The sequence below is a fragment of the Macaca nemestrina genome, chromosome 1 (genome assembly GCF_043159975.1).
Source record: "Macaca nemestrina isolate mMacNem1 chromosome 1, mMacNem.hap1, whole genome shotgun sequence".
Taxonomy (NCBI): domain Eukaryota; kingdom Metazoa; phylum Chordata; class Mammalia; order Primates; family Cercopithecidae; genus Macaca; species Macaca nemestrina.
In genome coordinates, this window is record NC_092125.1 from 228655293 (window position 1) to 228683166 (window position 27874).

Here is a 27874-nt window from a genome sequence, read left to right on the forward strand (position 1 = left end):
TACAAGTAAAATTTTTGTTTACTTGTTATGGGATTACGTAGCAAATACATATCACCATCCTGTTGTGATTATTTTTATTTGCTATGTAAAAATGCCTTTCTTCCATTGCTTTTCTCTCAACTTGTCATGATGATTTTCATTTGCTGTGTAATGCTAGGACCTTGAATGGCACTTTTTTTGCACTCGGCCTTACCAACAATGGAGCTAGCAGGGGTCACACCTTCCTGTTCTGCGGTTTTGGGGCTGAGGTTGCAGATGGGAGTTGTCCTCAGCTGGGCCTCAGTAACTGCTCTTCCTCTCGCCTTTTCTCATATGTTTCTTTGAGGCTGAGCTCCTTCTCAGCTCTATGCAAAGCCCCACATACCACACAGAAACTTCTAAGAGACAGATGACTAGGGTCTCCTTTCTTTAGACCTTCCTCTTTCTGCCAGGATCCGCCCCAGAGCTACTCAGGAACTTTTGGTGCATGTATGTATGCATGCATGTATGGATGGACGGATGTAAAGATGGTGGATGGATGAATAGATAGATAGATGGTGGAAGTATGGATGAATGGATAGATTGAAGGATGGTGGATGAATGGATGTATGGTGAATGGAAGGATGGATGGATAGATGGATGGAAGGGGAGATGGTGGGTTTATCGATGATTGGATGGTTGGAGGCATAGATAGATGGAAAGATGGATGGAAGAATGGTGACTAGGTGGTAAATGGGTGGATGGATGTGTGGATGGATGAATAGAGGGATGGTAGATAGATGAATGAGTAGAAGGACAGATGGTGGATTAATGGATGAACACATGAATGAATGGAAAGATGGTGGATGTTTGGATGGAAGGATGGTGAATGGGTGGTGGATGAGTGGATGGATGGAAGGATAAATCCCTCATATAGTCACTGAGTGCCTTCTCTGTGGCAGACACTGTTCAAGGTGCAGAGGATGCATCAGAGAACAGAACAAACAAAAGCCCTGTCCCTGAGGAGCATAAGCGTGCCTAGAGAATGAATGAATGAGCAAACTAGCTAATGCTCCGTAGGTCTGCCCCAGGAAGACTTCACCTAAGTGAGGCACAAAAGCAGCACTTACAACCAGGCCGTGTGCTACTGGGCACAGCCTGGTGTGAGAGAAGCCTGGAGAGTCGTGGGCATTCGGAGAAGATGAGTGAGGTGGGGGCCATTGTGCGGGTGAGAAGGCTTCATGCAGGGTTGGGGTGGGGTGGGCAGGTCTTGACCAGGAGAAGCTGTAGATGATGAGAAAGTCTGGGGGGTGGACCTGCCTGCCTGGGTGCAAGATGAATGAGGACAGTTTGGGGTGGGTGAGGCTTTGTTCATGAGATAGGGAGAGAGGGGTCTGGCTGGAGTCTGGGTGGAGAATAATGACCATTTTCAGGCTGAGGGGGCCTGGAAGCTGACTTCGGTCCAGGCCAGAAGGCATAAGAAAGAGAATCCCTAAGAGCCACTGAGTGGAGACCGGTGCCATCTCCACAGTAAATGACAATGGCTGCCCCATGCCTAACTCCCAATTCCGAGGCAAGGGGCAGCATCTGGGTTGGCCTGGAGAGGTTTCTGTGCCAGGAAAAAAGGTGCCCAGGCAGGCAAGGGGCAAATTCACCAACAGATCCCACATGCTCTCCCCTTCTCTCCATCACTGTCCCTGGAGCCGAGCGCTGGACAGTGTTGCAGAGACCTGGGACTTGCGCCTGAAGTGAGGACACAGAGGGAAATGTCTGCAGCCCCAGCAGGGTGAATGCCCGCCACAGAGGCCTGGAGCTTCCCAGGCAAGGTTGGAAAGCAGCCCCACTAAGATCGAGGATCCTCTTCCTCCCAGCCTTGCCAGGGTGCTGCAAGGATCAACTGAGATAATAGGGGTGCACACACATGCCTAGGGTGCTACTCACATGATCATCAGCGGTGGTCTTCTCCTGGGAGTGCATTTTTCCCAGGGGGACAGGTGGGAGAGCCTGAGGCACCGAGCCCTGGAGGACTGGTGGTGCAGGCAGGGTGAGGGTGTGGTGGAGGGAGGAAGCCCTGCTCCTATGGCCTCACCCTTCTTGGGGGAGTCACCTACTGACATCTCTTACAGAGCCCAAATCCAGGGTCCTGCCTGCTTGTTCTGCTGGCCCTGGCCCTGGCTACCTTGCCTCCTTGCCCAGTACCTGGTCAGCTATCAGTGTCCTGGTGTGCCTGGGTAGAGCTCCAGAGGAGCTGGTTGACTGGCTGGCAACAAAACAAGATGGGCGCCAAGTGTCTGATGAATGGACGGGGTCTCTAGTGGCACCCAGGGCTGACACTCACAGGGCCTGGCCTGACCCTGTGTGGGTTGTAGGCAATGGGCTGCCTTTGGGTTTGGACAACCGAGTTCACTTTTCCTAGAAATCTGATGTTGGACACCAGCCTGGGTTTCTGTAATAGTTTTCAAATACGCCTAACGCAGCCACCATCAGGGCCCCACGCAGACTTTGCGGAGATGCGGTGACCCTGGTATTTTATTCCTCACTAACCTTCAATTTTTGTTCCTGACCTTTCTCCATGAAATATTTCAATATAAATAATGCAGTTTTGCAAACACATTGCCCTGATTACTTTGTAGGGCCCTGATTCTCCATGTGTGAAAGTCTCTGAAGTAAGTAGTAATTTGTTCCCCTTTCTGGTAATTGCTGTTTTAGAAATAGCTTCTTCAGACGTCTGCCTCAAATTGGCATTGCCCCGACTCTCCGTGCGCTTGCCAGACGCAGCTGCTGTTTGCACGGCTCCTGCAAAGTCGCAGTGCAGAGGCCTGGAGGCAGACAGTCCTGGGCTGTGGACAGTGGGCTTCTTGCCATCACCTGGTCCAAGGCCTCTGCAGGTAACCCCTGTTTAGGTGCCCAGAGAGAAGAAAGAGGCCCCATTCCTCTGCCTGCTCCTCTCAAGTTTGAGGCTTGTGATGTCAACAGCTGCCAATTTAGGCCTGGATCTGAGCCCAGCTCTGACAATGTGCTGGCTGGACAGGTGGGGGCTGACTGCACAGGTGAGGTCTGGCTGCACAGGTGAGGACTGACTGCACAGGTGACGGCTGGCTGCACAGGTGAGGTCTGGCTGGACAGGTGAGGTCTGGCTGCACAGGTGAGGTCTGACTGCACAGATGAGAACTAGCTGCACAGGTGAAGGCTGACTGGACCGGTGAGGGTTGGCTGGACAGCTGAGGGCTGGCTGCACAGGTGACGGCTGGCTGCACAGGTGACGGCTGGCTGCACAGGTGACGGCTGGCTGCACAGGTGACGGCTGGCTGCACAGGTGACGGCTGGCTGCACAGGTGAGGGTTGGCTGGACAGCTGAGGGCTGGCTGCACAGGTAAGGACTAGCTGGATAGGTGAGGGCTGACTGGACAGGTGAGGTCTGACTGCACAGATGAGAACTAGCTGCACAGGTGAAGGCTGACTGGACCGGTGAGGGCTGGCTGGACAGGCGAGGGCTGGCTGCGCAGGTGAGGGTGTGTGAAAGAAGTACAGCTGCAGTCCTGTCCTGGAAGAAACTTGCCAACAGATTTGAACCTGGAACTTGTCTATCACACTTGTCCCAAAGTTACCCTTTCCTTTAATTTCCAAAATGAAACCATCCGTGCCCCCTCACTGGCTGTGCTGCACACCCATGGTTTTTGCCACTGATTCTCCTCTCTTCTGGAAATGCTCGGCACGTGTCCTCGGCAAGACCGCCGAGTGGCGATGGGTAATGTCAGCCAAAGGAAAGGAATCTAGGGGCCAAAGTGTCCACAGGCAGATGTCAGTTTTGTGAGGGCAGACCTGGGGACCACTGCCGTGAGGGCCTCAGATCGAAGACAGAAGGACCACACACAGCAGAGCAGTGGACCAAGGTGTCAACCCAGAGAAGAACGCGGTCAGGGCTCTGCAGCTCTGTCCTGCCGCAACCCAGCCCCTCAGGGCTGCTGCTGGGGGTGCAGTGCTAAGCCGCAAATCTGAGCACGCTCTGCAGCCAACTTCCCTCCCACGTCCTCTGACTACTCCTAGGGCAGAACTCCTCACCAGGCAGCCGACTCATCCTTCTACCCATTTTTTAATTCATTCATTCATTTATCTCTCTGCCCACCATTCCTCACCCAGTGTGTTCATTTCTGCAGCCTTAAGGGCACCACTTACTGCACAATCCACCCTCTGTCAACATTGGCAAGCGACTTGCCCAATGACAGTGTCATCACACAGCTGGTCAGAGGCTGCATCTGGCTTTGAACCCGGGTCTGCTGGTCCCAGGGTCCCTGTAGCCCCGATGATATTTTAGCTCCATTCCTCCTGGAGAGCATCTCCTCCCCTTGGCAAATGCCTGCTGGTGCTTAAGAAAAAGCTCAAAATGTCCCTTCCTCCACGGAGCCCTCCAGGCCTGCTCCAGGCAGTTTTCACACCTCCCTTCTCAGGCTCCCTGGACACCCTGTGGTTGCTCCAGCCACACTGATGAGATCCTGTGATTCGTGTTTGTCTCCTGAGGGCAGGGACTGGATCTCGTTGATCTCCATGTGCTCAGCACCCATGCAGGTCCTGGTATATTGTAGGTGCTCAATAAATGCTCCAAGAGTGAATACATGAATGAAAGAATGTGCAGGGATGTCTCCGTGTGCCCTGGAAAGCCCTCCTCTTTGCAGTGTGTGTGGCTGTCCATCCAGGGGGTGGGGGCTGCCAGTGTCACAAGTGGCAGACCCTTTTTTCCCTGCTCCTGGGTAGCTGCTGTGAAGGAAGGGTCAGGTGGCCAGGGGCTTCCAGCCACTTCCAGGGTAGCTGTATCTAATCGAACAGGAGGACTGCTGGGTGAAGATGGGGGAATCCTTCCTCCCCTCCAAGGGGCTGGGCCCCGTTCCCATTTACCAAGACAGAGCAGAGCATGTTAATTCTCGGTGGCTATTTTGAGCCCTTGGTGATTAATTTCTGTGGAAGGTTAGAATCCAACAGGGGGAAAAAAGTCGATGGCTAATCTATTAAGCTCCCGGGGTAACTTAATTTACATGTTTTTAATGATTAGTTTCTACCTGAACATTCCAGAAATTAAGTGGGCCTGAATCGCGGAGCACATTCCCGGTTGGACTCACGTGAGTAAGGACCAAGCCAGGAGGGTGAATACAGGAGCACCTTATCCGGCACGAGAATGACATGAGTGAACTCCCCAAGGCCCGAGCTCCTTGCTTCTTAGACATTTTCCTTGGCGATAAACTGCCTGCCTCAGTCTGCAGAGGGCAGAGACTCTCCAATCCATCCTTTCCGGAGATAAAGAAACCCTGCCCAAGTCCTCCATGATGAATAAATGGCAGGAGATATCTCTACCCATTTCTCCAAGTCAAAGTGCAAATTCGACAAGCCTCCCCCTTCAGGGACTACTGTACCCCAACCCGTGAAGTCCCAGGCAGTCCCAGGGCAACACGGTTGGCCAGGAATGCAGGAAGAAGACTAACCAGGTGACTGGGACCTCCTCTGGCAGGTGATTTGGGGCTAACTTGGAGGACTCCATAATGTTGTCTTGAGTTGCAAATAGTGGAGCCTCCATTGGTTCCACTGGTCATTGTAAGGAAGGAGACCACTACTACTCCTGCTGCCCTCCTCCCCCAACCTTGCCTAGTTCACAAGACAGGAGGAAAGAGAGAAAGCAAAATGTTAGAAAGAAACAAAAGTAAGATAAATAGCCAGACAACCTTGGCACCACCACCTGGCCCTAGGAGTTAAATAAAAGGAGTAATAAAAGCATCAACGCCTGATCTAAACTACTTGTGTTATCTGTAAATTCTAGACACTGTATGAAAAAAGCATTGTAAAACTTTTGGTTCCATTAGTTGATGCATGTAGCCCCCAGTCACGTTTCCCATGCTTGCTCGATTTATCATGACCCTTTCACGTGGACCCCTTAAAGTTGTAAGCCTTTAAAAAGGCCAAGAATTTCTTTTTCGGGGAGCTCAGCTCTTAAGACGCGAGTCTACCGACGCTCCCGGCCAAATAAAAAACCTCTTTCTTCTTTAATCCAGTGTCTGAGGAGTTTTGTCTGCGGCTCGTCCTGCTACAGTTGCACTAGGTTGAATCATGTCCTTTTGAAATTCATGTCCACCCAGAACTTCAGAGTGTGCCTTATTTAAGAATAGGGTCATTGCAGATGTGCTTTGTTAAGATGAGGTCATACTGCATTCAGGTGGGCTCCATTCAGATAGGATCAGTGTCCTTATGAGAAGAGAAGAGGCACAGACAGAGGGGAGATGGCTGTGGGAAGACGGAGGCAGAGATGGGAGTGATGCAGCCACAAGCCAAGGACTGCCAGAGTCACCAGAACTAGGAATGGATAAGGAAGGCTTTTTCTCTAGAATCTTCAGATACACGGGGTATTAGTTTGTTCGCACACTGCTATAAAGAAATACCCGAGACTGGGTAATTTATAAAGGAAAGAAGTTTAATTGGCTCGCAGTTCTGTGTGGCTGAGAGGCCTCAGGAAACTTACAGTCATAGCAGAAGGTGAAGCAGGCATGCCTTACATGGCGGCAGGAGAGAGAGGAGAAAGTGAAGTGGCAAGAGCCTCTTGTAAAACCATGAGATCTCACGAGATTTCACTCACTAGCACGAGAACAGCATGGGGGAAACTGCCCCTGTGATCCAATCACCTCCCTCCCTCAACACATGGGAATTACAATTAGAGAGGAAATTTGAGTTGGGGATACAAAGCCAAACCATATCACATGGTGTAAATGCAGCTACTCTGCCTCTCCATTGCTCCTGGAATTGAGGCTTGCAGAGGTGCCTGCCTGCACCCATCCTGGAGACGCATGCTCCTAGTTGTCCATTCATGCACACCCATAGGAACCTCTCCCAAGGTGGGGGTGGAGCATATGGGGACTCTGCCCACCCTACAGCAGTGAATGTTGTGAGGAGTGGACCCTGGAGGGCTCTGCTGTTGTGGGGCTATTTCCTCAAGCAGCCTGGAGGCTCTGGGATGACAGAACCGGCTTCTCCTCCTCTTTGGTACTCCTCTCAATGATGCCTGCTCAGGCAGAGTGAACAGGCAGGGGCCCACCCTCCTCTTCTGGACTGTTGGGGTGGCCACACAGCTCCAAGGCCCTCTGCTCTGCCCCTGCCTGGCCTCTCATCTCCCGTGGAACTCAGGCTTCCCCGTTGCATTCCCTCAGCATCAAGCAGTGTCCAGGGAGCATGAACAAGATAAGGGGCTCTGGGCCAGGGTGACTGAGGTCGACAGAGGGAGCTGCTTGCAGAGGAAAGGGCACAGGTTTTGGTTTCATTTACTCACTGGCACAATGCCAGCAGCATTCAAAGCCACCACCAGGAGGGTTGTGGAGAATCGAAGGGGGCAGGAAGAGCTTTGCACCATGTGACTCTTTTTCAGATAATAGTCACCAGCAATACCTTCCAGGGACGGTGGGTTGTGAGGGCAGAGGACGTGTGTGGGAGATTCTGTCTGGGAAGTTTCTCTTCCTCTTCTAAATTTCCCCGGGGGAAGAACAGTCAGCTATTTTTGTAATAAAGCTCCTTAACAAAATCCCTCAAATCTTAAAGGCTCACAACAGTGAACATGGAATTTTCTTGTTTGTGGTCCGCAGGTGGCTGTGCTGGGGGTGCAGGTCAGACTCGAACTGGCTCCATGTGGCTGTCCTTCTGGGTTTGGTGCACTTTGGAGCAGGATCCTTTCCTGGCAGGTGGCAGAGGTGTTAGAGGGACAAGTGGCCCCAGGCAATGCCTCTGAAGGACTCAGCTTAGAACTGGCACTTATTTAGTTCTGCCACCATTTCATTGACCAAAGTAAGTCACAAGGCCAAGCCCACAAGGGTGGGATGGACAGAGTATCCACTCCCAGGAGAGCTGTGGTCAGGGAGAGGAGGGAGGGCAAAACTGTAAGCAAACAATACAGTCCCCCCATGAGAATTATTTCCCTGTGTGTGTGCAGCGCTGCCCTACTGCAGTGGAGGCTGAAGGGGTCCCTGGAGGTTTCCACTTAAACTATGTTGGAACTTGGAATAATAATACAAAGATCTGGCCTCTCACATCATCTGGGTACAACCATGGAACCTACAGTCACTGGATCAAGCTCTCCCTGCCCAGTGCTTTGAATCATGACTGGAGTGAGGGGAAAACCATATAAACAGTTGCAGATCAAGTCCACTGGTTACAGACAATACCTACTGGCTGTAGGCCGTGCCTGTTGGTTACAGACTAAGCCTGATGGTTCTGGTGCACAAGACAGTCTCTGTGACGAAGAGTGACCCAACCACAAATGCCTGCAGTGCTGTGGTGAAGAAGCCACGCAGGAGAATGGAGGTGGTAAGAGCGGGCTCATCAGCGTCAAACTGTCCACTTTTAAGTTTGGGATCCAGCTCTTATGAATGCTACGGACTTGGAAAAGTATATCCTTTTACTAAGCCTCAGTTTTCCCATCTGTAAATAATGGGATGATAATGGCACCTGCCTCCTGATGCAGAGTTGGCTCGGCGCAGGGCAGCCAGGGCAGCATCCCCGGCCCCCTGCACCTCCGGAAGGTGACAGCTCCCTGCTTAATAACGAGCTGGGTTCTGGGACACTTACCCCCCTGCCTTGCCTCCCATAAGTCACTTCATTCTTGCAAGGAGCAGTGGCTGTGTTTGTGCTAAAAATCTAAGCTAAAAACCAGTGATTCTTTTAAGGGTAATGTTGTGCTTAAACTATGTTGGGACTTGGAATAATAATACAAAGAAGAACTGACTCCAGGGAGAACTCTCTGGGCTGGCACTGTGCTTTGGGCCTGGCAGGCACCTTCTCGTCTCATCCTGAGAGCGAGGACATGTTGACATCGCAGAGAGGAAGAAATTGAGGCTCAGCGAGCCGGAGGTCCTTGCCGAGGACACAGCTGGCGAATGGCTGTGTGACCAGAGCCCGCACTTGGAGCGAGACCTCTGTGCTTGCTCTGGTTTCATCTTTTAAGAGGAACACCCTGCAACAGCCCCGGGGAAGCCCCCCTGCCTTCCTTCACCCCAGGGACCCCAGGAACATTAGCCAATAATGAGAATTTCTGGTCTCCCTCTCCCATCTCGTGTCAGCGTTCGGCTAAAAACCTTCCATCAGCATCAACCCTAATGTTTTCAGGCAAGTCTTTAAATTAAATTCCGTGGAAATGGTTTCATTTCAATGAATCAGATTGGAATGGCTGGGAGCAATCCTAGCAAGAGAGCAGATGCTGCGAGGGATACACGGAACCGGGGCCAGCGGGCCTCTTGGCATCTTCCAGCCCCACCAACTGCCCGTCAGCTCCCATTTGGTGGAGGCTATCACCTGGAGAACCAATAAGGGTGACATCTCAAGCATGTGAGCAGAGCCACAGTTGGAAAGATAATGTTTGCTCAGCGCCCCGAGGCAGGCGCCCAGCAGAGCTTCCCGGCGGGGCCTCCGACTGTCTGGACCCATTAGTGTCTGAGGACAGCCTGGTCCTCACGGCCACTGTCTGTGCTCACAAAGAACATGGATCTCTGGCTCTGACCCGAGGCCTCCAAAGCCCGAAGTGTGGGAGAGGCAGCCGGGTGGTGTCGCATGTTGGGACATCTCGCTCTGCGACCAGTGCCTACTCATCACTGCTTGAGCAGAATCCACCGTGCTTGCCTGGCCCCTGATTGTCCTGGGCTTGAACCCAGCTTCATTGCGAGGTCAATGTGTGATCTTCATCGGCCTAATTTCCCTGTTTCCAAAATAGAAGTGATACTTCCCATCTTAGAGGACAGTTGTGAGAGGCAGGACAGGGCAGGGGCCAGAGCACCCACCCTGGACCTAGAATGCCTGCGTGGTCATCTCAGCGATGTCATTACCCACTGGGGTACCTGGTGACTCATGTCCGATCAGAAGGACCTCCTTGGGGTTTTAAAGTGTGGGATGAACCGAAACAGCATAAGCAAAATACTTCAGAGAGTCTCCAGAACATACGAAGCATCGGCCAGGCCATTTGTTAGATCCTTCCTGCATCCCCACAGGCAGTGCCCAGGAGGCGTTTGTGGGATGAATGCAGGATCCCATCACCTGGTCAGGAAGACACCGTAGTCTGTCTGGGCTTGCAGGGGGGTCAGAGTGGTGGCAGAGGGCAAAAAAGATACACAGATGCTGCCTCCAGGGCCTGGGAGCATCACACTAGGTCAAGGGCTTAACGCCTTTGTAGGATGTTTTGTGGCGGAGAAGGATGGGGCAGCATGGAGGGTGCAGAGCAGCAGCACTACAGGCAGGGAGGCCTGGCAGGGCAGCACCCAGGGGGAACCTGCGGCTGGACGGCTGTGGAGAGGACTGACCCAGATCCCCTTCACTGTTGGGTATGGTGGCTCAGCGCCTCGGGCCCACAGCAATTAAAACATTTCATGTTTTAATTGCTTTTAAAATCAAAGGAAACAAATGAACTTTTAGGTTGAGGAAAAATGTTTTCAGTACATAAATCAGTTAAATATATATATATATATCAGTATAAATCAGTATAAATGTTTTCAGTATATAAATCAATAGATTCCTCTTTATACCAATGCCATTGTAATATATACATTTTAATGTTTTTTTTTTTTTTTTTTTTTTTAATGGAAGGAGGGCCCGGGAAACTCACGCTGTGACCTGATAAATGGCATGCAGAGGAGTGTGTGATTTTCTCAGGCCAGGCGTGGGGACTGTTAGAGCCTTCCAAAATAAAGACATTAAGACTTAGGAGATGGCAAACGGGTAGGTGGGGCCAGGGATCCTGGAGAGGACACATTCAAGGGGGCGCTGGTGCACCTCCCCTGTGGTGAGGATGGACATTTGCTGAGGGCAAGGACAACAGAAGCTCCTTCCCTCTGCACCTGCTGGCCAGCAGAGGGGCAGAGGCTGTGGCCCAAGGCTCCCTGTTCTCCTCAGGAGTTGGTTTACCTCTCTGTGTATGATCTTCCACCTTCTACCTTCCAGGGCAGGGGCCACAGGAGAGTCTCGCAATTCTTGTACTCCTGGAGTTGGGCACAGAGAGCCATTCTTATCAGGACTGGAATACTTAGTTTTGAGTAATTATTGGATTATTCCCTTGACTTTTCAATTAAACATTCCCCATGCCCACAGGAAGGAATGCCACACATTCCCTAGATCTTCGGAGGGGGAGAAGGTGTTGTCCTCCCCCTCACCAAGGATCTACTGGGTGTGTGGCCACTCTGAAGCTGTATAGCCGTGCTGTAATATTTGGGGACCAGGCCTGAGCGACATTCTTCCTGTTATCTTCCATCCGGGCGTCCCCTCGAGCAGGAATTTTCTTTCCGAAGTCTACGTGCGTTCTCAGTAGGTGGGATGGCAGTCGGGCCAGCCAGAAGCCAACAGGCCAATCCATTCTCAGGGCTTTGGCATCAGTCAACAGAGGAATTTAATGAAGGCCTTTTAATCATTTATTCTAAAATGGATGAATGTTTGCTGCTAACATCCAAACACTCGCACACTTTATAAATGACTCAGCCCTAATTTGGAAGACAGACGAGCCTTGATAAAAATCAGCCTGGGAACAAATGACTTCTTTACTTAAAACTTGGACCCAGCTGGCGAGCGTGGGCTGCCACTTGCTGGATCACTGTCTGGGTTAAGGACGCTGTCATTAGTGGAGGCAATGCAGGTCACAGCTGCACAAACAAAGAGATGACGGAGGGGCATCAGCCACTGAGGGGCATCAGGCATAGCAAGGAATGGGATTGGCCCCAGTGCCTGCCTCGATCTGTCTGGTGGGCACGAGCAGTGGCTTTGCCATAGTGTGCCAGGTAAAGGAAACCAAGGACAGGCAGGTGACCACGGCTTTTACATAGAAGGAGGGACTGAGTCAGGAGGACAGTAGGGAGAACTTCAATCACAGCAGAAAGAAAGATGCCATAGGGTGGAGACGCCTGGATTTCAGGAGTGCTTTTGATCATGATGGACATTTGGGCTTCTAGAATGGTGGAATGGATTCTGTCAGATGAGAACTGGACAACATGACCTCACAGGATCCTTCTTTTCTTAAAGACTCTGGGACTCCGTGGATTCCTGTGAACCTTCCAAAGAGTCCGTAGAAGCAGAGCTCTATCACTCCCACATTCCACATTCTGCTAACCCCCAGCTGGGTTTGTTCTCACAGTGACCTCTTTTCACTCCTTCCGGAAATGTTTCTGGAGCTGGAGACCTGGCTGAGCACTTGCATTTGTCTCCGCAACATCCATCAAACCGTTTAAACGAGTCTTTGCATTACCTGGAAAGCAGAGCCTGAAGCAAGGGTTCGAATGCCGATCCTGGGTTTGGAAGGTGCAAGGCCAGGGTGGCAGGTGAGGGGTAGATGGAAGTGAGGCAAGAGATAGTGCAGAGCCGGTGCTGGGGTGCGTGACCTTGCTCTTCCGTCTTCCACAAAGAACCACGAAGAAATTAGCAGGCGTGAGAAAGAGCCACGAAGACGCCGACAGATGTGTTTGCTCAGCATGTGGGCCTTCTCTGGAAGATTCGCAAAGGGAGATGGTACCTTGGGGATGTCTGTGAAGAGAGGGAGGGGTGGGGACCTATCTATCCCTCCAGTCTCCCATTTTTCTTCGGGAGCTAATTTCCACAATCCCTTGAAAGTTGTCGCTGCTCCTCTAGTAGCCATAGGGGAAGCCAGACCCACTCACCACTCTGCATTGTGACATTTTATCCAAGTCTTATCTCAGAGGGACAACTTAGTGGGCTGGGGACACTGACCAAGAGAGAGGGGAGATGAAGGTGGCCGATGGAACCTGAGACAGCACCTAAAAGCATAAGCTTATGTTTACAAACACCACGCAGGGAAGGACTCTTATGTGAACAAGCTACGTGATAGGGCCCTGCCTCCAGGGAACTGGCGGCTGAGGAGGAGGAGATCGCCATAGCCAGGAAAGGTCAGTAACTGGTGAGTGAATCATTAAATAATAATAGGAAGTAGAATTTGAAGGACAGCTATGGGGTGCTCACAAGTGTGGCCAAACACACAGACACCAAGAATCTAAGTTCTTTTTTTCCCTCTTCCATTTGCTTAGGATTTTTTTCAAAGCACACCCAGACTTCGGGGAAAGTGTGTGGATGTTGAGAAAAACCCTCTAAACTGACATAATTGGGTTATTTGGTTAAGTGAAACTTGGACAAAGTGGGGGAACATAAAAAATTGCAACATGGGTGCCTTCAATATTTTCATTTTAACATGAAACATGTAACACGATGTCATTTTGTTAGTCGTTTGGTATAAGGCAAAGCCCTTTTCTTTGAGAACAGTTCCCCTGATTGGAATTCCAGTCTCTCTCTCCCTCTCATAAAACACACTCGTAATATTCAATCTTTCATTTCTAGTTTAGGTTTCTTTGGGGTGGACCGAGAACTTGAAGTCATATATAAAATAATCTGAGGTTAGAATCCTTTTAGATTCACATGATTTATTTTCCAATTGTTCATGGTTGACTTGCCCAACCTAATTCAACTGCAATAGATTTAAGAACTTACCTTTATCTATTCTTTCCAAAGCAGTTGATGTGGTTTTCAGAGCTGCAGCTCTCTTTTCATACTCAGACCGATGGGCTTATGTAATGTTTAACTCAATTACCTCATTACAATAACAAAGGCAACTGGTATAAGTAGGTTTGGGAACAAACACAGAGGACTCTGGGTTGGTGCATTAGCTTCCTGGGGTTGCCCTAACAGGTACCACCAACCAGGAGGCTTAGAGCAACAGACATTTATTCTACAGGCCAGAAGTCCAAGTAAAGACGTTCCCTGGACTGCTGGCTTGGCTCCTTCTGGAGGCTCCAATCTGTTCCATGTCCGTCTACCACAAACCTTTCTGTTTCTTGGCTGTGAAAACATCACCCTGGTCTCCGTCTCCACCCCCACATGGCTTTCTCCCTGTGTGCAGCCGCCTCTGTGTGTCTCCTCTTCTTATAAGGACACCAGTCATATTAGGACACCAGTCACAGCACAGAAAGCCCCCCCCCACAACATAGCATACCCCATAAAGTGCACACACGCCCACACATGCAAGCTCACACACACTGTCATGCACACACTACCATGCACAGTGCCATGCAGCTCTCTCTCTCTGTGTCTTCTCCTCTTCTTATAAGGACACCAGTCATATTGGATTAAGGTCCACTCTAATCCAGTAGGACCTTTCTTAACTTGTTTATATCTGCAAAGACCGTATTACCAAATAAGGTCCCATTTATAGGTTCCGGGGGTTAGGAGCTCACTGTATCTTTTGGGGTGTCTTTTGAATGAGACTCATATCTTATTCAACCCTTTACCATGAGCTGTACTCTCTGGTGGGAGCAGAAGGGTACAGGCTGACTGCCAAGCAGCTGGCCACTGGAAGGACAGGGCGAGCACAGGGTAGTGGTAAGGTCTGCAGGGGGTCAGTCCAGTGAATTTGTTAAATGGAGTACAGTTAAGAGCGCTTTAGCCATCTGGGGTATTTGCAGCTTGGGGTCCCACAGCTCTGGGATATCTTTGCAATACCAGAAGGACCTTAGCCTAAGGCTGGGGTGTGGGAATCAGCTCCTGCTGCCTGGGTTGGGGCCGGAGAAAGGACCCGGTTCTTATGGGAAGCCAGAGGAAGAAACTTTCTTTCTGAGGGAACCAGAGGGTGTGGAGAGGCATCAAAGGAAGACCCAGGCCCTGTGACCCTTAGATACAGCCAGGGGCAGATAAAGCCTTCAATGTCACCAGAATTCACCCGGGGCAGTGGTTGGCCAAGACAGAGACCAAGCCAGTCTTCTTCCCACTGATGCCTCCCCAAATTTAAGCCATCCCCGAGTCATGCCAGTTTCACTCCTTAAGCATTTCTCAAATCCCTCTGCTACCTTTTGGTTCTTTGAATCCCAAGCTGACCCCAAAGCGAGGTATGATAAAAGATTCCCTAAGTCTAGCACTGGTCAGGGCAACCCATGCCCCATCAGGGTTGATCCCAAAGGACCATGATCTCTAAACACACATGGAAAAGTCAGGGAGCGGGAGGCCGCGGGACGCCTGGCCATTAGGGGGATGGGGCCGAAAGCAGGAGGTTTCTGGGCAGAAGAGCCATAGAGGGTTATGTTCTTCCTACCGACCTCAGAGATTGTGTTGGCAGCCACAGAGTGAGGACTGAAGCTGATAGCTGGCTGGGTTCCTCCAATACCTTGGTATACCTGCCTCTCTCACCTTCTACTGTTGCAGGACGCATGCCTGAGATCATCACCAGCCACAGCTTTGGCCCATTCAGGCTGCTGTAACAAAATACCATAGACTGGGGGCTTGCCAACAGCAGAAATTTCGTTCTCACATCCTGGAGCCTCTGAAGTTCAGGGTCAAGGCTCGGGCAGATTCAGGGTCTGGCAAGGATCCCTTTCCTGGTTCACAGATGGTGACTTTTCTCTGTGTCCTCATGTGGTGGAAGGGGTTGGGGGTCTCTCTGGGGGCTCTTTTCTAAGGGCACTTGTCCCATTCATGAGGCTCCACCCCCATGACCTCATCACCTCCCAAAGGGCCCAATTCTTCATACCATCCCTTCAGGGTTCAGATTTCAATGTATGGCCGGGCGCAGTGGCTCACGCCTGTAATCCCAGCACTTTGGGAGGCCGAGGCGGGTGGATCACATGAGGTCAGGAGTTCGAGACCAGCCTGGCCAACATGGTGAAACACCGTCTCTACTGAAAATACAAAATTCGCAAATTAGCTGGGCGTGGTGGCTCGTGCCTGTAGTCCAAGCTACTTGGGAGGCTGAGGCAGGAGAATTGTTTAAAAATCAGGAGGCGGAGGTTGCAATGAGCCGAGATGGTGCCCCTGCACTCCAGCCTGGGCAACAAGAGTGAGACTCCGTTTCAAAAATAAAATGGTTTCAATGTATAAATTTTGGCAGGGGTTGTGCAAACATTCAGACCAAAGCACACACCTTCTCCTGGGGCAGGGCACACAAATCTTTCGCTGCTTCCTGCTGCCTTTTCCTGGTTCCTTGCATGATTAGAACTTTAGAAAATGGAGGCTCAGCTGGGCGCGGTGGCTCAAGCCTGTAATCCCAGCACTTTGGGAGGCCGAGACGGGCGGATCACGAGGTCAGGAGATTGAGACCATCCTGGCGAACACGGTGAAACCCCGTCTCTACTAAAAAATACAAAAAACTAGCCGGGCGAGGTGGCGGGCGCCTGTAGTCCCAGCTACTCGGGAGGCTGAGGCAGGAGAATGGCGTGAACCCGGGAGGCGGAGCTTGCAGTGAGCTGAGATCCAGCCACAGCACTCCAGCCTGGGTGACAGAGCGAGACTCCATCTCAACAACAACAACAACAACAAAAAAAGAGCCTCAACACTTCTCCAGTAAAAAATGACTTTATGCATTTTGGAATGCATAAAGTTGCCCGTGGAAACCAGACAGACACCTTCGCGGGATGAGGGGCCTTCACCCCCTTGGGTTTGGGCTTACTGCAGCTTCGTGCGTGCAGCTTCTCGGAGCAGCTGGGGCAGCCCTTTGCTTGACGCTGTTTTGGTCAGTGAGGAGTGTGTGGCCTGCTTAGCCCAGGGACGGAGGCGTGAGCTTTGTACTGGGGTCTGGATGCCTTCTGTCTTCACGCCCACAGCCCAGGCTCTGGGACAGGCTTGGGGCCACAGGCCGGCAACATTGTGAGGTCAGCACAGCGTTTCTCTGGCTGCCTTAGGAGAGCAGCTCTCACCGTGGGGCAACCTGTGTGTGTTTGTAAACGTGTGTGTTTGAGCACAGACGTATCTGTGCATTTGGGAGGCAGTTGGTGGGTGGTGGAACCAGACACGCCTGGATTTGCACCTCTACTCTGTTGCTGGCCAACTCCGGGAGCGCGCTGTTCAAGGCACCTGCCATCGCAGCCTTTTGGCCTCCCGTCCTGAGAAGGAAGAAGAAGGCTCCCCTCAGCACTGCAGAAGCTGGAGGTGCCCACCTCAGTGCCTCCCACTCCAGGACTTGAGTGCACCCTCAGCAGAGGGCAGGGTCGGGTTTCAAAGCCTGCCCCTCTCACCAGCCCTCTGCACAATCTCCAACAGAGCCAATTTGTTTTTCCCATCTCTTCCAAAGTTTTCTTATCTGTAAAATGGGGATAACGATAAAGTTTATTCAGAGAATTAAATAAGATCACAGGTGCTATTTAAACACCCACTAGTGTGAACTGTGACTGTGATAAGGGCGATAAAGTCTCCTGGAACCTCAGAGACACATTCAATTCTATCATTGCTATTATTATTAGTTGATGGGCAAGTAATTTTTGAATGAGCGTTTACTGCAAAGAGACTTTTATTTAAGATGGGAGGCAGAGCTGGCACAGAGAGCCCCCCTCACAACACAGCATACCCCATAAAGTGCATACACACACACACGCAAGCTCACACACACTGCCATGCACGTACATGTGCCAAGGCTAAAAGCAAGAAAGCAAAATCCCAGGGTCCCAGAAAGCAAGAGGAAACTGGAACTGTGAGGGCACCAGAAGCCGGGGGCTCCTTGAATCGCTGGGCCAATGAGCAGGGCTGGGTCCGGGCTTAGCCTACGCCATGGGGAGAGCTGAGACTCAGGCCCCGTGGAAGAAATAGCAGAAGTAATGAAAGGGATAAATTACACTCCGGGAAGCACAGAAAATAGGACAACTTCAAAGTAACGTTAAAATAAGTGTGTTTAAAGTATTTCAAGAGATAAAGGGAAGAAAAGACACCATAAAGCAAGAACACGACATTATGGGAAAAATACAGCAGGGGGGTCTGAAAGAAGAAAGTAGAACCACAGAAATTAAACAAAATGAAATGAGGTGGACACGGTGACAGCCAAGTAGAATTAGTGATTTAAAGAAACCATTCAGGAATCAGACAGAGGGGCTTCAAGGCTCAGACAAAAGGAGGAGCACATTCAATGTCTACTAGACAGGAGGTCCCGGAGGAGAGCCTGGAGCAACTCACGAGAGGCAATATGCAAAGCCACAAGGGCTGAGAACATTCCAGAACTGATGAAAAGCATGAGGCAGATGGGAAAAGCAACACTTTGAGCAGGATAAGGAAAAATAAATCCCCAAGTAGACACAGTTTTGCTTCACATTTGGTGATAGCAATTCAAAGAGAAAAAATTTAGCTTCCATCAGAGGGAATAAAAGAGCAATTTTGGACACTGCTGGCGGGGAGGTAGACTGATAAACCTTTTGGGGAAGATAATTTGGCACAACAGATACACAACCTTTACAAAGCCATTTACTTGTGATTTTCACTTCTGGAAATTTGTTCTAAGAAAATAATTATTGATGTGTCCAAAGATTGACATTTGGCTGTGTTTGTCATGGTCAAAAAAGAGGAAAGAACTTAATTTATTTCTGAAGAAATATATACAAACTGCGGTACTAGCCATAAACCAAATTTTATGACCTAACCATAAAAATTATACTTAAGAGAGTATTTAATGATGTGGCAAGATGAACATGAAATATTGTGAATTTGAAGAAAAAGCAGATGGCAAAACTGTATGTAGCATGTTCTTACTTTGGCTTTGCATGAATTCGTGTTTGTGTGTGTGTGTGTGTGTGTGCATGTTTGTAATTAGAATGATTTGACTGACATTTTACTGTCATTTCATTCTGGGTCTTTGTGTTTTGTATATATGTGTTTTCTGCGTTGTCTATAATAGACATGTATTAATATTGTTGTAATGAATACGTTACCTCCCAGCCCCTTGTAGACTCCTTACTGGGAAGACCACTAACAGCACCAGGAGGAAATGCTGCAGCTTGGCTCAAATCCTGGCCCAGCTGTGTGCCTACTGGTGACTACAACAACCCTCTTAACTGATCTGAGCCTTCATTTCCTCATCTGTGAGGTGGGACTGAGGGTGCTGTCCACCTGCCCAGGCTGGTGGGGAATGTGCAATGAGATGATCCCTGTAACATGCTTGTCATGAAACCAGGCACAGTGTAGGTGTGAATATATGAGCCTTGATTAAATTAACCAACATGATTCCTCCACATCATGCCTCACCAGCTACTACCCTACCCGTGTCCTGTAGAACCAGCCTTGCAAAGCCTCTGCTACATACTAAAGCCAGGAAGAGGCCACTGATGGGCAAAAGGAGGAGGACAGAGGCCTGGAAAACACTAACAAGGGCCCAGTATATGCACAGGAAGCAGATATATGATGTTCAGGTGGAGTTCAGGTTCAGTATGCTCCAGCAGCACCCATCAGAGAACCCATAGTGAAGAGGCTTTGGAACAGATCATTTTCTTTTCTTTTCTTTTTTTCTTTCTTTTCTTTTCTTTTCTTCTTCTTCTTTTTTTTTTTTTTTTTTTTTTTGGGACAGAGTCTTGCTCTGTCGCCCAGGCTGGAGTGCAGTGGCGCAATCTCGGCTCACTGCAAGCTTCACCTCTTGGGTTCACGCCATTCTTCTGCCTCAGTCAACCAAGTAACTGGGACTCAAGGTGCCCGCCACCACATCTGGCTAATTTTTTGTATTTTTTAGTAAAGACGGGGTTTTACCATGTTAGCCAGGATGGTCTCAATCTCCTGACCTTGTGATCCACCAGCCTCGGCCTCCCTCATGCTGGGATTACAGGCATGAGCCACCGTGCCTGGCCCAGAACAGATAATTTTCTAAAGATATAACTGTGGGTGGTTTATAGGGATAGTGTGGCCACTGTGACAGATAGGTCCCATGCCATACAGTGCCTTGGAGCCCTGTCCAAAGCAGAGATGGGAAATGCACATGACTGAGGGCTCTCAGTCTGGGGGAATGAGGTCTTCAGACCCCAGAGCCTGGCTGAAGCCCCAGTAGGACCACAGTGATGTCTAGTCTTGGGAAAGCATGTGCCCCGCCCCCAGAGACACCTGGACTTTTCAGCTCAGCACTGTGGCAAGCACCCTAGCACATGCCACCCAGGGCTTCCCAGACAGTGGCCCCAAGTCAGGAGAGTGTACTAGGGGTTGGGACTCAAATGGAAAGTTTGCTTCGAAGAGTGAGCAGGGGAAGGTGTTGATCCTGGCCTCATCTGCCATTGCTCTCTGGGCACCCTGGCACTGAGCCAGCCTTGGCTGCTGGCCTCCCTCAGCTGCTGGCCTCCCTGCTGGGGGTCTGCACCAGATAGAGTGCTGTTTGGCTGAGATTCACACACACACACACACACAAATCTCATTAAGCAGTGGATTAAACAAAAATGGGGCTTATTTCTTTCTCCTATAACAAAAGCCCAGAGGTAGGTAGCTGTATTAGTCAGGGTTCTCTAGAGGAACAGAACTAATAGGATCGATGTATATATGAAAGGGAGTTTATTAAGGAGAATTGACTCACGTGATCAGAAGGTGAAGTCCCACGGTAGGCTGTCTGCAGGCTTAGGAGCAAGAAAGCCAGTGGTGGATCAGTCCAGGTCCCAAAACCTCAAAAGCAGGGAAGTCAACAGTCTGTGGCCCTCAGTCTGTGGCCAAAGGTCCAAGAGCCCCCAGCAAACCACTGGTGTAAGTCCAAGAGTCCAAAAACTGAAGAACCTGGATTCTGATGTTCAAGGGCAGGAAGCATCCAGCATGGGAGGAAGGATGAAAGCCAGAAGACTCAGCAAACCTGCTTCTTCCACTTTCTTCCATCTATTTCTTTTTTTTAGCTGCTCTGGCAGCCTATTGGATTGTGCCCACCCAGATTGAGGATGGGTCTGCCTCTCCCAGTCCACTGGCCCCAGTGTTTATCTCCCCTGGCAACACCCTCACGGAAACACCCGGAAGCAATACTTTGCATCCTTTAATCCAATCAGGTTGACATTATTGACCATCACATCAAGCATCCAAAGGACAGTCATCTGAACATCTCACCAGACATATCGCCTCTCTGCAGGGCTTGGGCTGGCAGAGGGTGCTGCCTGCATAAAGACCCAGATTCAAAAGGGAATAAGAGAAACAGAGCAGTTTCTGATGCCCAATGGCTCCCTTTAAAATCCTTCTGAGCAGGAATTATCACAAAGACTCCCAGCCCTGGCAGCAGGGTGAGCTCCTTGGTGACCCCACAGGCAGCCCTGGCCCTGCTCTCTGAAGCACTTCCCCGGCCTGTCATCTGTGTCTCCTGGCTTTGTGCCCTGGAAGGCCCTTCCTTGTGCAGCACCCCTCACAGCTCATCTGAAGCGAGTGTAGGATGCTATGCTTCTTGGGCAATACACAGATTTTGCAGCCAACTTCTCCAGATATAGTTTTGAAGACCTGAAGTTCCATCATCGGCTTTTGTAGGCCCAAGTTGTGGCACATGTTTTGGACAGTAACAGTCCCTCAAAATGCATTTGCTTCCTGCCCATTCCATGTGAAAGTAACCATCCCCTCCAATCCACTTACAGTCATGATCTTAAACGGACCAAGTCCCCTCTCCTGTTTCCAGGCTTTCTTGGTTGACCAGGTCTACGCTTCTGCACTTGTTTCCAAGAGATGCTCTAACAAAGTGCCACAAACTGGTGACTTAAAACAATAGGTAGTGATCCTCTTACAGTTCTGGAGGCTACAAGTCAGAAATCAAAGTGTTGGCAGGGCCATGTGCCCTCAAAGGCTCTAGGGGATAATCCACTCCTTGCTCATTCCAGCCTCTGTTGGTTTCTAGCAGTCTTGATGTTCCTTGGCCCTTTCCAACATCCTTGAAATTTCTGCCTTCATCTTCACATGACTTTCTTTCTTGTTTCTGTGTCCAAGTTTCTTCCTTTTTATAAGGACACCAGTACTACTGGATTTAGAGCCCATCCTAATTCATTACGGCTCCATCTTAACCTGATTACAACTGCAAAGACCCTTTTTAAAAAATGAGGTTACATTCACAAGTTCCAGATGGACATTAATTACAAGGCAACACTATCTGACGTGGTGCACCCTCTCTCTCTCTATCACGGCGTCTCCCCATGGCCTTCTGAAACAGTAGGCTTGGTAGGGAGGCAGCACTCCTGCTCAGCTCATGGAAGCTAAGGAGGCACCTAGAGACCCTTGCACCTCCTGCTGCCTGGGATACAGGAGAAGATGGCCTTTCTGATCTTGTGAGATTCCAGATTTCTGGATTTTAAATCAATTTAGATTGCAGGTCTCAGCTTGTAAGGTTCTCTTAACCAAACTCAATTATCTTCTATACCTGTTTACAAAGCCATGGGTTCTCACCTGTATTTCTCTCTTTGTATTTTGCCGAAAGCAACAAAGAACAGCCAACACTCTGAGTTTTTCCAGCAGATTCCTGGCGAGACAAAGTTCGGAAAGTGGGTAGGAAAGTGGTCTGCCTTCCAAGTTGTCCCAGGGGATAGGTCTACCAAAGTTTCCAACACACAGCAAGGGTGAACAGCTGCCAAACCCGCAGCATCTAGACTCTCACCTCCTGCACCAACTGCTACGCCAGTGGTGTACATTTTAATTCTTCGTTTTGATAGCACCCCACTTCTGGCACTAGTTTCTGTATCTGTTAGGGTGGAAGCTAAGCTGCTAAAATAAAGAGGCCCAACCATATGATTTTGATGACACAGATCTTTTCACTCTCTCATTGTACCATCCGGGGGTGGAAAACCGGGGCTGGCAGGTGGCTGGGTCGCCTTCAACTTGTTGTTACATGACCACACAGAGCTGCAAGGGAGGGTGGGTTAGGCAGTCTGAAGCCAGACCACGTGCACAGCCAGAATGTGTACGGGGTTCTACTAAGTTTGAAAAGGAAAAAAGGCCTCACTGATATCAGAAGATTGATTTTCAGTTTTCCTCCATCACATAGTTGGCACTTTATTGAGCTTCCAATACCGAATCTCCCTGGCCCAGTGCTGCCATTTCTGCTTGAATATTCTCAAGGAAACTGAGCACCAGAGGTGTCAAGTAACTTTCCTGAAGTCACAGAGCAATGTGGAGGTGGAGGTGGAGTCGGTGTCCAGATCTACCAGGAGCCAATCTGTCTGAGTCTATTTGGGTGGCTACCACAAAATACCACAGACCGGGTGGCCCGTAAACAACAGACGCTTACTTCTCTCATTTATCTCTGGAGACTGGGAAGTCCACAGTCACGGGGCCGGCACATTCAGTGTCTGGGCAGGGCTAGTCTCTCTTTTAACGTGGTTCCTTTTTGCTGTGTCCTCACATGGGGCTGGCAGGCGGCTGGGTCATCCTTAACTTGTTAATTTCCATGGTTCCTCCAATGTTTTGTCACTCTCCCCAAAGGGCAGGGACTGAAAGAGTCTGTGGGAGCTTCTTCAGGGACACAGCTCAGAAGTTGTATGCATCCCCTCCACTCACGTTCCAGTGGGCTGAGCTTTGTCACATGGCCACATCTAGCTGCAAGGGAGGGTGGGAGATACAGTCTGAAGCCAGACAGCCATGCGCACAGCTAAAATGTGTGTGGGGCCAGAGGGGATGAACGCTGTGTCCTTACATGGCAGAGAAGACAGAAGGCAAAAGGGACTAGGGTGCTTGCTACAACCTCTTTGATGAGAGCAGAAAGCCATTCATGAGGGGGGAGTTCTCATTATTTAATAACTTCCCCGAAAGCTCTGCCTCTGAATACCATCGCTTTGGGGTTTAAGTTCCAACATGAATTTTGGAGGCACACGTACATTCAAACCATACCACAACCTGATGCTCATTTCCTCTTCCTTCCACCACAGGGTGAGACAATCCTGTACCACAGACGATAAAGAGACATTGATCAGCAAAACCATCCACTGGCTGTGGTTTGGCATGCACCCCACTGGTCTCTTGATTTCTCCCAATTTCCCCTCTGGAGGGGGCCACAGCCTAGGCCAGAAGATGTTCTTTCCCCCACATGAATCAGGCATTCAGTTTCTTCAGCAACTTGCTATGAGATTTGGTATTTGAAGCTCAACAAATCACCAAGCATGTGATGGAGGAAAACTGAAAATCAATCATCTGATGACAGTTCTCCCTTTTTCCTTGCTATTAATAGAACTCCACATACCTGCTGTGCACCTGGCTATCTGGCTTCAGAGTACATCTCCCACCTCCCTTCTAGCTAGATATGGTCATGTGACAAAGGTCAGCCCAATGGAACATTTGAGCAGAGGGCATGTGTACACCTTCTGAGTCCTGAGACCTAAATACTACCCATTCCTAAATACAAACCAAAATCCAGTTTGCATGTCCCCTCCTCCAGGAAGTCCTCTTTGACTACTGCAGTTTTTTTTTTGCAATACCCGTTTTCTGAAGTACATTGTTTCTGTGTTGCTCCCATTGATATAGTATCTTCTTGAGGGTTGTTTAGCAATTGTTTCATCTGTCCCTAATCCTGAGCCTCTCCTGTGTCTGCCACAGAGCCCATGGCCTGCCCTTACTCCCTGGGTCCTGGGTGGGCTCCTCTTCTCTGTGCCTCCTCTGCTCCGATCCTTACCTGCATCATTGACTTATCCTGATCAACTTTAAGTCACCTGGTTACTTGTCTGCCTCACCCTCAAGATCACAACCACCTTGACAGCAAGGACTTTGCTTTAAATTTTTCTAGGGCTGACATAACAAAGCCCCACAGACTGGGGGTCTTGAACAACAGGGATTTATTTTCCCATAGTCTTCTAGGCTGAAAGTCCGAGATCAAAGTGTCGGCACGGTTGGTGGCTCCCGAGGCCCCTGTCCTTGGCTTGAAGATGCCATCTTCTCCTTGTGTCTTCTCATCGTCTTCCCTCTCTGTATGTCTGTGTTCTAATCCGCTCTTTCTGTAAGGATACCAGTCCTCTTGGATTAGGTACCCACCCTAATGACCTCATTTTAACTTAATCACCTCTGCAAAGATCTTATTTCCAAACAGTTACATTCTGAGTCCTGGGGGGTTACGGCTTCAACATGAATTTTTATGGGACACACAAAACAGACTTGTTCCTTATAGCCTATGTGCTCTGGCCCCTAGCACAGAACCTCTCTAATGGGGCATGTGGTAGTAGTCACTGGACACCTGAATGAATGTTTAAAACACAAAGGACTGATCTGACAGCTGGCACTGCTTTGGTGATAATTTATCACATCGATCTTTTGGGTTCAGAGCGAGGGTACTCCAACCCCAGAGCAAAGGAGCTCCCGAGGTGGTGGCCAACAGAAAGCTGGAAGGGAGGCCCAGCTGCACTCTGGGAGAGCAGACCCAGCTCTTTCAGGGGCTCTGAGCCACGTCTGACAACACTCAATGTGTTCATGGAAAATGGAATGAACCCAATACACCTAAGGGGACAGGAGGGTTTCTTAAGTGAGAGCTTTTTCCCCAAAAGAGCCGGGTGCTCTCCTGCAGGAGTGGTGGGTGAAGGACGCTTTCAGTGTGGAGTGGAGTGAACAATGTGAGTCTCTCACCACAAAAGGCCCAGATACTCCAATCGGGACAACTCATTGCCTACAGAGGAGCTGTGAATTGCCTTGAATTCAGCTTCAGCACATTGTTACGGTGCTGGTGGCGGTGAGACAGCTCCTTTCCCTGCAGGCGGTGGGAGGCATTGAACAAGCCTGTGACTGCAGTCCTGCCACTTATCCTGGACCCCTTCTTCCTTCCATGCCGATGAGTAAGGCAGGGAAGCTCTGCCGCACACAGCGGGAGGGCCGCGTGCCAGCAGCCTAGACTTCTGCCTGAAATATTTAAACACCGAACACCATGGGCCCGAAATGTAATCAAATGTCAAATTATGAAAGGTCTCCGAGTTCGGCTCAGCCTTTGTAGAAAACGGATGGGCCTCAGTAATTCATGAGGCAGGCACATCATTAACTGCCCGTCGAGGGCTTTCTTGCATAACTAGCAGACGGCTTCACCATCAGTGCAGAGACCACAGTTCCAGCAAGGCACTCAGGGTGAAACTGAGTCACCGGGGAGCTGGACCTCCCCTATTAGGCAAGAATAAGGACCTCCACTGGTGGCCACACCCGTGACCCTCAACTCATCCACCGCTAACTTTTTGTCTTAGTTCAGGCTGCTATAACAAAAATATCATAGACAGAGTGCTTTAAACGTAGACATTTATTTCTCACAGTTCTGGAGGATGGAAATCCAAGATCAAGGTGCCGGCAGATTTGGTTTCTGGTGAGGGCCTGTGATATGGTTTAGCTCTGTGTCCCCAAACCCAGATCTCATCACGAATCGTACTCCCGTAATTCTCACCTGGTGGGAGATAATTTGAATCATGGGGGCAGTTTCCCCTATACTGTTCTCGTAGTGAATAAGTCTCACTAGATCTTATGGTTTTATCAGGGCTTTCCGCTTTTGCATCTTCCTCATTTGCTCTTCCTGACACCATGGAAGAAGTGCCTTTCACCTCCTGCCATGATTCTGAGGCCCCCCCAGACATGTGGAACTGTGAGTCCAATTAAACCTCTTTTTTCTTTCCAGTCTCGGATATATCTTCATCAGCAGTGTGAAAACGGACTAATACAGTCTGTTTCCTGGATTGCAGACACTGCCTTCTTACGGTGTCCTCATGTTGGTGGGGTGGTAAGGAAGGGAGAGAGAGAGAGGAGGACGAGGAGGAGGAGAAAGAGAGAGAGAGACAGAGAGAGAGAGAGAGAGAGAGAGAGACAGAGAGACAGAGAGAAGAAAGAGGGAGAGTGAGCTGCCTCCTGACTCTTCTTACAAAGGCACTAATCCCATCATGAGAGCTCCACCTATATGACCTAATTATCTCTCAAAGACCCCATCTCCAAATACCATTGCACTGGGGATTGAGGTTTCAACATATGAATTTGGCAGGTGGGGGGCACAGTCCACAGCACTCTTCTCTTCCTGGGGATTCCCAGTGAGCTGCCATTGCCCAGGTGGTCCGAGCCCTCCGTGCTGACTTAAGGATGCTCATTATGTAACATCTTCCTTGTCCCCCACAGTCTTGGAACCAATTGAAAGAGACGCAGGTGACAGGAAGGTGAAAATACGTATCTCTGTATCACTATCACTAAGGAAGCTGCTTGTCGTATGTGCCTTGGGAATGTCCAGGTGGTCTTGATAACATACATATCCCCCACTAATGAAACGTACCTGCTATCCTCCAGGTTATGCCTTGAGACCACAGCCTACCTGAGCACACTTTGCACATCACAGAGCCAAGTAGCCGGAGTCCATCTGCTCAGCAGGCAGGAGGAGGCTGAAGAGCAAGCAGAAGAGCCTCTGCTCACACCCAGGGCTTTCTCCTTGAGCTCAGGGGTGACAAGGCGGCTGGAGAGGCTGGAGTGTGACCCAGTGAAAGTCCTTCTGTGTGGAAACATCATGAGTGAACTTCTGAAGCTGTTTCCTTAATCAATAAGCTTACAATCAGCCAGGGGTGTAGCTTCCTCTTTAAATGACAAGAGCTATCTTCCAAGGCCACCTTTCCCACCTTCACGTGGCAGCTTATACAAACAGTGGCTGCTTTGGGGAATCTCCTGGGACTGCTGAAGGGCAGTGCAAAATTTTCTCCAGAAGGCACAGAGTACATGAATGAGATTAACTTTGAGATTGCTCGTGTTTCCAAGGCTAAAAATATCTTCTCTCTTCTAGGCTACATCCCAAATTATGTCCAACCATATCATCCCAATGAGCTCATTAGAAGGTCTCAACATGAAGCAGCTTGAAACATCCATAAACATTGATTATTCTCAGTGTTTGTGGGTCTGACACTCCGGAGCAGATTACCTAGGAGGGCTGGCTTGTGGTCTCTCCTGAGGCCTCAGTCAGATGTCGCTGGGGCTGCCATCATCTGAAGGCTTGACTGGGGCTGGAGGCTGTGCTTGCAAGATGGCTGCCTTCATGCCACCAAGGTAGTGCTGGCTCTTAGCAGGCAGCCTCAGTTTCTCACCACATGGGTCTCTTTAAGGGCCACTATGTCCTTCTGATGTGGCAGATGGCTTCCCCCAGAATGAATTATTTGAGAGAGCAAGGCCACCATTGCAATAACTTTTATGACTCAGCTTTGGAAGTTATGCTGTGTCATTTCCACAATGTCCTATTGTTGACCCAGCTCAGCCCTAGTCAGTGTGGGTC

General features: G+C 49.9%; 1 long non-coding RNA gene across 1 annotated transcript; it reads left to right on the forward strand.

Moving 5' to 3' along the window:
• Positions 1-10555: 10555 nt before the first annotated feature.
• LOC139356970 (uncharacterized) lies at positions 10556-27706 on the forward strand. Its single transcript, XR_011609555.1, has 3 exons — positions 10556-12854; positions 26117-26221; positions 26908-27706. It is a non-coding gene; the product is annotated as an uncharacterized lncRNA (long non-coding RNA).
• The last annotated feature ends 168 nt before the right edge of the window (positions 27707-27874 follow it).